Genomic DNA, 9,529 nt, shown 5'->3' with positions numbered 1-9,529 from the left:
TAGAACATAAAATGGGAGCATCCTCTGGATCCTGCTGTGGTTGGGGAAACTGAGGCACACAGCCCCCTCATCCCCTCCCCAAACCCAATAGAAAGACACCAAGGTTTTTTGGAGGCATAAAAAGCTGGGGTTTGGGTGTTGTGGAGTAACGTCCATTTGATTAAAATAGGATTTTTGGGGTGTTTTCGTGCTGTTTGGAGGAAAAGGGGGTGTCCCACCTGGATGTGTTTAAGGCAGGTTTGGTTCTTGAGAGCATCCTCTGCATCCTACTATGGCAGGGGAAACGGAGGCACACAGCTCCTTACCCCTCCCCAAACCCAACAAAAAGACCCCAAGGCTTTTTTATGCTGTTTGGAGGAAATGGGGATACCCCACCTGGATGTGTTTAAGGCACATTTAGAGCATTAAATGGGAGCATCCTCTGCATCCTGCTATGGTTGGGGAAACTGAGGCACACAGCCCCTCACCCCTGCCCCAAACCCAATAGAAAGACACCAAGGTTTTTTGGAGGCATAAAAAGCTGAATTTTGGGTGTTGTGGAATAACGTCCATTTGATTAAAATGGGATTTTTGGGGTGTTTTCATGCTGTTTGGAAGAAATGATGCCCCACCTGGATGTGTTTAAGGCAGGTTTTGTTCTTGAGAGCATCCTCTGCATCCTGTTATAGTTGGGGAAACTGAGGCACACAGCCCCTCACCCCCTCCCCAAACCAAATAAAAAGACCCCAAGGCTTTTTGGGCCATAAAACCTCAGTTTGGTTGTAGTGGTTGGCTTATTTAAAAATGGGATTTTGGGGTGTTCTCCTGCTGTTTGGAGGAAATGAGGCTCCTGCACTGGGAGGGGGTTTAGGATACATTTGGTGATAGGGAGCATCCTCTGGATCCTGCTGTGGTTGGGGAAACTGAGGCACCCCATTTCTTCCAAACAGTGGGAGAACACCCCAAAAATCCCATTTTAAATAAATCCCTGTTACTCCACAACACCTCAAATTGAGGTTTTATGCCCCAAAAAGCCTTGGGGTGTTTTTATTGGGGTTTGGGGAGGGGTAAGGAACTATGTGCCTCAGTTTCCCCAACCATAGCAGGATCCAAACGTGCCTTAAACACATCCAGGTGGGGGATCCCCATTTCCTCCAGACAGTGGGAGAACACCCGAAAAATCCCATTGGGTCACTGGGATGGTGACCACCTCCACAACCCATTCCTGCCCCCAGCCCTCCTGCAGACAAACCACCCAAAACGGCGTATGGATCCACACCACCCTAAAAACAGAGCAGCACAGTAGCTCTGAAGGGCACTGGGGGCATCCCCAGAGCATTGGGGATTTTCATCCCACCTTCCCAGCTCCTCTGGCTCCCCCAGGCACTCCCAGCTGCAGACATCCATGCGGTAACGTCCTGCACTTGTTTAGACTCAGCCCTGGTTGCTGTGCTCAGTAACTTCTTCCAGATGTGAGCCGCTCTTTGCATAACGTCCCCGTGGCCACGTCCTGCCTGCGCCGGGTTCGTTGCAGAGCTTTTTAATTTTTTATTTATTTATTTTTTTAATGCTCTTTCTCATTCTCAACCCTGCACTGCTCCACAGGAAAAAAATTCCTGGCCAGTGCCACCAGAACATCGTCCCTGTCAGAAAGGTTTTTTGTGAGATGAGTGTTTGGCCTGCCTGACATCTCTCCTACCCTGGAAACCTTTCCAAAAAACTACATAAGCTCCTGGAAATGCAGCCAGTGCTGGGGGTGAGGGTGAGATGAGGCTGGAGGTGTGAGACAGGGATTAAAGCTCTGCTCCAGGGTCCAAATCCCTGTGGCCTTTTCATGGATGTGGCACAGGGGACCAGGGAGCTCCAGAACTTGGAGTCCTCATGGCTCTGGAATATGAAAATCTGCAGGGGTGGTCAAAGCCCTCTCTGAGGGGCTCTCCAAGAGGTCCTGGCTTTTTGCAAGAAGCTGAGCCCACCTCTCACATGGAGATCTGGTCTTTGCCAGGTGCAGTTTTTCCTTCCTGGTGAGGGAGAAGCTGCTCCTGCAATGGCCACCAAGACAAGGGGAAAACCTTGGAAGGGGCGCAAGCAATGACACACTTGGGTGAAACCCTTTATTTGAGCACAGTGACCACAGCAGTGTTCCTGAGAGAAAAAACACAGGTGGTTCCTTGGCCACAGCCACCCAGGGGCTAGGTGAGGTTTGCTGAAAGAACCTCCTGAAGGTCCCTGCAAATCCCACCCCACCCAGTTTGGTGAGATCCCACCCAGCCTGGGCTGGGGTGGCTTTGTTGTGTTGGTCCATGGGGCATGTGGGTGTCTGATCCCTTGTTGGAGCTTCTTCAGCTGCTGGGATTTCTGGCTGAGGGTAACTCCCAAGCTCTTGGTGCCTTCATACAAAGTTCTGGAAGTTCTGGAGTCTTCCTGGAAGGCTGCGGGCTGGGAAATGGCTCTGGCACAGCTTGCACAGCATCACTGGCTGTGAAAAATGATGAAGGGAGGGTTAACAGGGTGCACAGAGGGATCTGAGGGTCCAGAGCTCAGTTCAGTTGCTGTTAGGGAACAGGTTCTCCAGGAAGGCAAAGTTCTGGAGAAACTGGGAACAAGGAGCACATGGAGGGAGCTTGTTGACACAGAAGTGTTGGGTCTCCTCCCTGGAACTTTCCAGCAGTGTGGTGGCCACAAAAGGGATATCTCCTGTAGCTTTACCTCTTCCTTTCTCTCCCCAGGCCATGAGATGGCAACTGCAAGGTCACACAGGGTCTTAAATGAAAGATCAGCCACAACAACACAGATGAAAATGTTTAGGGAAACCAGGAGAGGTTCCTATTTCCAACTGACAGCTGGTATTTCCATTTGCATTTCCATGGTTTCAGACTTCCCCAAAGGAAGTGTCATCAAGGACAAGGGACGAGAAGAAAGCTGAGACTCTGTAAGAGCTCAGGGAGCTTTGGGTTTGTGAGGAACCACGGAAGAACCTGGAGGTGTTTGTGTAGATGGGGCACCTGGGGACAGAGTTTGGTGGTGGATGTGGCAGTGCCTGGCAGTTAATGGTCAGACTTGATGACCTTGAGGGTCTTTTCCAACCTAAATGATTCTGTGAAGAGCCAAGTGGACCTGGAATGATGAATTCCCAGGTGGAACCATGGCTCTGCCTGCCCAGGATTCCCTGCTTTTACAGCTGTGCTCTGCTGAGCATCTCCTCTAGGCTGGAATTCCCATGGAGAGGTGCTCCAGGAGATGGTGAGAGGAGGTTCCGTGGTGTCCCCCCTTCCTGAGCGGGTCAGGTCTTGGGCAGAGCAGGAGGGAAGAGCCCTCCAGATTCCCTTGGGACACAGGATGGAGGCTGGGGACGTGGTTAGGGACATATCCTGGGCTTGGCCAGAGGTTTTCACTCAGCAGCTGGTTTTCTGAGCAGGATCATGGAAAAGAAGGGATCAAATCAGGCCAAGGGAGGGAGAAAGAAAGAATAAAAAATAGGAGAAGCAAGAACATTCCTGGAGGCTCTCTGGCCTCCCTCCCTTCAACCTCCTGAGAGGAGCAGGAGGAGGAGAGAGACAAAACAAAAGGCGCAAGAAAAGAAGGAGCCAAAATAGCACTAACACGAGGGTTGTGAGGTCCAAAGCAAGCAGTGGCAGGGCAGGCCCCTTCCCAAAAACCCGTCAGCTTTCGGAGGATCCGGGGGTCCTGCAGAAAACGCTGCCCTTTTATGGCCAGGCAAGGAGGGCCGAGCACAGGATCCTGCCCTACTAAGGGAAAACATCTCCTGCTCAGCGTTTGCAAGGAGAACACCCACAGTGAGTATAGACAAGCTCTCAAAGGACGACTGAAATACTGCTGCTCGTGTTGACCCCGATTCTTCTCTGCTCTTTTCCCTTTTTTTTTTTTTTTTTCTCTCTTAGAGTTCTCACTTCTGCATCCAAACCAGGGAGGGAGAGTGGAAAAAAAAAAAAAAAAAAGACATTTAAAAAGAAAAGTGATGATCCAGACAGGGCTGGCTGGGTGCAGGTGAAACCCTCCCATCACGGGGTGGGAGCAGGTTCAGGAGGGTTGGGTGGGGAGGTGGGTGAAGCCCCCTGAGCTGTTCCCCTTCCAGCAGTGGCTGTGCTGGTGTTTATCCTGCTCTGGGCCGGTGTTTATCCTGCCCTGGGCCGTGAAAGGGCTGAGATCCAAGCAGGGAAGACGTTGTTACTCCACTCAAGCACGACGTTTGTGCCAAGCCCATCCATCCACTGATGCAAATCCCAGCCCTGGCTGACCCAGAATCTGCTGCCTGGGATGGAACCACCACCTCCCAAAGCTGCAAAAGCCACTCTATCCCATGGCAGGTGGTAATTTCACCAGGAATAACTCTTTGTCTCTGCTTGGCTGAGGCAGGGAGGTGAATCCACACTGCAAATAAGACCCTGACTCACAGAAACCCCAGTGAATTGGTATTTTTCTGTATTTTTCATGCACCCAAGAATTTATCCACCCACAGGTATCTTCTGGATCTGGCAGCAGCCAGGTTTTAATTCTCACAGGAGCTCTTATTGGATTCTAGGCCTTGTTTCCTACCAATTTTGTAATTACCAAGTTTAATTTTATGTTTGGTAACACCAATGTTAGGAAGTTTTAACCTTTGAATTAGCGCACAGCGATGAGAAGATCAAAAAATTAAAGAAAAAATGCTTGGAGAAGTGAATTTGGTTTGGTGGCCAGGTTTTGGTAGTGGGGGGCTACAGGGGTGGCTTCTGTGAGAAGCTGCTGGAAGTTTCCCCATGTCCAGCAGAGCCAATTCCAGCCAGCTCCAGGACTGACCCAGCGCTGGCCAAAGCTGAACCCATCAGAGACGGGGGCAGCACCTCTGGAGAAAACAGATTTAGGAAAAAAAACCCTGCAGCTGCAGACAGAGAAAGTGATGCCTCAGGTTTTAGCTTTTCTATTTTTCAGATTCTGTTCTGCTTTAGTGTGTGGGTCTGAGCTTCACATCAGGGCATGGTGAGCTCTGTGCACAGAGCAGGGAGACAAAACAATTCCTGCTCCAGCTGGGCACCAAGGACAAATGATCCAAATCTCAGCCCAAGAGCACAAACCCCATGGGCTGGAGAGAGAAAAACAAGCAGGATGGGAGTGCAGGGGCTGAGCTGGAATTGGACACTGAACTGCAATGTGCACATGGAGCAGAGCTGATCCCAGGGAGAGACCCCGGGAGCGCCAGGAACAGCCCTGCAGACCCCCAGATCACTGGGGAGGAGGGGCAGGAGCTGCTGCAGGTGCTGGAGCTGTGGCTCCCCTGATATTCCATGTTGCAGCCCGTGGAGAAACCCTGCATCCAATGGATCCACCTGAAGGACATGGAGGAGCCCACGCTGGAGCTGGGGGATGCTAAAGCACCTTGTGACCCCGTGGAGGGCCCACACTGGGGCAGGGTGCTGGCCCACGCTGGAGCTGCATCCACCACAGCCCAAACATCTGCCCAGCTGCTGGACTTCAAGAAGTACTTCTTGGCTACCAGAACTGGAGCCAGCTGAGGCTGTGCTGTGTCTCTCCACGCTGCCTGACTCAGCGTGGCTTCAGCGTCTGCGCATCCCCGGCTGTGTTGGTGTTGGCAGACATCAACTCGTTAGCAGCGAGACTCATTAGAACTGGGGCCTTGGAGGATGTTTTCACAGAATTCTAGAACGATTTGGGCTGGAAGGAACCTTAAAGATCATTCTTTTCCAAACCCCTGCCATGGCAGGGACACCTTCCACTATCCCAGGTTGCTCCCAAGCCCTGTCCAGCCTGGCCTTGGACACTTCCAGGGATCCAGGGACAGGTGGGTCACCTAAATGTGTTACAGGTGAGGAGACCACAGAACAGCTGCCATGACCCTGCTTTTGGAGCTGGCTCTGCTCATCCCTTTGGATGAGTTACAGCAGAGCATTGCCAGGTCTTCGTTTTGGGTGGAAAAGGGCTTATTTGAGAGTTATTTAAGAGCAGGTTTTACAACCAAGGTCTGTGCTCTGCATGCACCGAGCAAGCCAAGCTGAGCCAAGCCAAGCAGCCCAAGCCAAGTTGTCCTCACTGCTGTTGTGTTGGAGGAACAATCTCTATTAACAACTTGACTTGGCAGTTTCAACATTTTGGGGAAAGAAATATTTTTATTCTCCCACCAGGCCTTTCTCCAGCCATTATTGGCTACTGCTTTCCTGCACAAACAATTTAACCCCTGTGATGTTCAGGGCACTGGAAAAAACTAAATTTAGTAAAATTTAACCTTTTCCTGATAAAACACATTGATTCAATGATCTAGATGGGAAAACCACAGGATTTTACTGATTTATTTAATTTTTTTAAACCCTTCACAACACAATTAAAGAAACCATGTTGCCACATGACTGGAGGAAAAGTCCTTTTGTTGCTTGAAAAATGGCGAAAGAGACAGAAAGCAAGAGGTTTCAGTGGTCATTTCGTGGGATGGAAATGAGTCCAGGGTGTGGTACAGCAGGGATTGAGTCCGGGGTTTTCCAACATCCTCACCCACAACCTGCCAGGAGCAAGAGCAGCCCCACATCTCCATTTCTGCAGGAGAGATCTTCTGAGGGCATCACTGCCACACTGAGGGCAATAAACTCCAAAAGGCTCCTCAAAACAGAAAAAGCTGAGAAGAAATTTCAAATAAGCTTTGATGTAGGAATAGACAAAGTAAAGCATCTGGAGAAAAAAAGATTTGAACAACTCTCGTGCTATGCCAAGGCTGGGACTGGCACCACGAGCTGAGATCTTGGACTGCCCCCAGAAATCACTGGCTCAGCGTGTGGCCAAGGAGTGTTCAAGGTGGCAGCTAAAAAGAGACAAGAAGTTGTTACTTCTCAGCCTTCCCTGCACACATCCAATGCTCAAGGCATCACTTTGCTGCTGCAGGAAGCCCCGATGTGTTCTCGTTTCAATAACTCTGCGGCCCTGAACTCCAAGGAGAGCAAGCTGGTGTTGGAGAAGAAGAAAAAACAATTAAATGACCACTGGGATGGGGCAGCTGCTCTACAAGGTGAGATGGCAGCTCAGGATCATTCAGCTTGGAGAAGGGAAGGCTCCTGAAAGCTTATGAACCTCTCAGGTGGGCAGCAAATCCTGAAGGTGATGAGGTCAGTGAACGTGAGATTATCATCAAATTGTAGAGATCGTAGAGTCCTCTGGTTTGGGTTGGAGGGTCACCAAAGAGGAGGAAAATTTCCCAAGCGTTCTGTCCCACTGAGAACCCAAATTCTTTGAGGAAGGGATGTTGGTGTGGTGCCAGCTGTGGTGGTGTCCTTAACAGCCAGCAGTGGTGAAAGCAGCAAAGAGGAAGCACCACAGGGCCTGTGTGCTCTTCACAGATGGCACCACAAACGAGAAGAAAAAAGGTTTCTCAGTGTCTCTGAAGAGCCTGAAGCACTTTGTGAGGAGAAGCAGGAGCTCATCGAATGAGCCAAGGAGAACTACTCCAGGGAAATCCTGTGGTGCCTCCTGCTGATCCTGGACTATCGGATCCCAGCGGGCTGTCACGCTTTCACTGGGTCCTTCCTGGAGTATTTTGCTGCTGGTATCAGCTACTCAGTGAGGAAAGAGGGATACCAGAATGTGGTGCAGATGGCATTCCCAAACACAGGGGAGGAAGGGGTTGGACAGCCTTCCTCAGACACCTCCCCACAGAACCCCCAAGGAAGTTCCTCCCTGACAGCACCAGACAAGAAGCCAGTGGAGTTCATAGTGAAGACCAAAGGGGCTGAAGAGCATCTCCTGGGGACCTTGAAAAGTGGGAAACAATCCTGTTGGCTGAAGAAATTCCTGAATTCCAGCCGGTACATGACCTGTGTGGAGACTTACCTGGAGGATGAGGAGCAGCTGGACCTAGTGGCTGAGTACCTAAAGGAGGTGGACAGGGAGATGGACACCAAGAACCTGCACCACATCCTGGGGAATGGCATCAGATTCACCTCAGATGTGGTTTTTACCTGAGGCCATCATCTGTGCCACTGCTGCCGTGGATGACATTGATTATGAGAAGGCAGAAGAGAAGTACATTAAAGGACCACGTGTGAGCAAAAGAGAGAGAGAATTCTTTGATTAACAAATCCTGGGAAGCAAAAAGCTCAAGATGGATCTGGAGCCTGTGGAGAGCTGAGGAGTGGCTGGGGCTGTCCTGGGGCAAGGTGTAAATAAATAGTGGTGATTTGTGTAAAACGTGGCATTCTTTGTAAAATCTGTGTGTATGTTCCCAAATCCTCTGCTCCCAGCCCTTGCTGCTTCCCCTGGCATTGCCGTGTTCAGGATCTGCCTGATCCTCATCCATCAGTGCCCTCCTGGGGGTCTGCCAGAGACCCCCAGGGCTGTGCAGAGCTTCTGCTGCTCCACCGACTTCCACGTGGGTTCTTTTAGCCAAACACCCGACGTGGGAAGGGATCTTGTCCTGCTTTGTGGCCAGTGGTACCTGGTGGCCTCCTTGCTCCTGGAAAAACCAGGGGTTTATCACTTGGATCACTGCTCAGCACTGCAGGCTTCACCAATAAACAATAAACTCCAATGAGCAATAAGCTTCATCCCTTCTCCAATACACAGCGCCAAGGTGAATTTAACAGCTCCTGTGTGCAAAGTTAAGGGTGGAATTCCTGCGACAGCTCCGAAGGGCGTTGGTGTCACCCCTGGGTTTGCCAGGTGTGGATCTGCAGGGTCTGCCCAGCACGGGGCTGGCAGCTCAAAGGCAGCTTTGCATATCAAAGGAGAATGCAGCAAGAAGCAGCTTTTCATTAGTCAGGAAGTCATAAATTGATACCTTGATTGAAATAATTATCAAGAATTACAGGAAATACCTGGAGATGCATTTATATTCGAGAGAGTCTCCAGGGAGTTGGGGAAACTTTGCCCCAAATAGGAGTTTCTGTTCAGGGATGCAGCACTGAAAAATGAAGCCCCACCTTTCAACCCCCCCATTATCAGTCCTGCCTTTTATCTGTCTTTTAAAACAGATTCTTACTTTTTCTTCTTTAGATAATCCTGATTTTTAAGGCTGCTATGGAAGTGCTGGAGTTGCAAAGCAGATACGTAGGAACAGCAGTAATTCCATTGCCCCTTTGTGATCAATCTTACACCCCTTCTCTCCCCTCTGGCTTTTAGGTCCCTGAAATTCACAGGATCCATCAAAACAGGAGTATCCAGAGAAGCTGTGGTTGGCCCTGGATCCCTGGAAGTGTCCAGGGCCAGGCTGGAGCACCCTGGGATAGGGGAAAGTTGGAGGGAGGTTGGAATGGGATGATCTTTAAGGTTCACCCCTTCTCTCCCCTCTGGCTTTTAGGTCCCTGAAATTCACAGGATCCATCAAAACAGGAGTATCCAGAGAAGCTGTGGTTGGCCCTGGATCCCTGGAAGTGTCCAGGGTCAGGCAATTCACAGGATCCATCAAAACAGGAGTATCCAGAGAAGCTGTGGTTGGCCCTGGATCCCTGGAAGTGTCCAGGGCCAGGCTGGAGCACCCTGGGATAGGGGAAGGTTGGAGGGAGGTTGGAATGGGATGATCTTTAAGGTTCCTTTGCACCCAAACCATTCTGGG

The 9,529-nt window shown here is 50.5% G+C and overlaps 1 pseudogene; it reads left to right on the top strand.

Annotated features, from left to right (window-relative positions):
• Window positions 1-5,264: 5,264 nt before the first annotated feature.
• LOC121338020 lies at window positions 5,265-8,107 on the top strand (annotated as a pseudogene).
• The last annotated feature ends 1,422 nt before the right edge of the window (window positions 8,108-9,529 follow it).

Source organism: Onychostruthus taczanowskii, unplaced genomic scaffold (assembly GCF_017590055.1).
Source record: "Onychostruthus taczanowskii isolate IOZ18803 unplaced genomic scaffold, ASM1759005v1 scaffold3, whole genome shotgun sequence".
Classification (NCBI taxonomy): domain Eukaryota; kingdom Metazoa; phylum Chordata; class Aves; order Passeriformes; family Passeridae; genus Onychostruthus; species Onychostruthus taczanowskii.
Note: the sequence above shows the minus strand (reverse complement) of the source record. Positions and strands in the feature narration are given on the sequence as shown.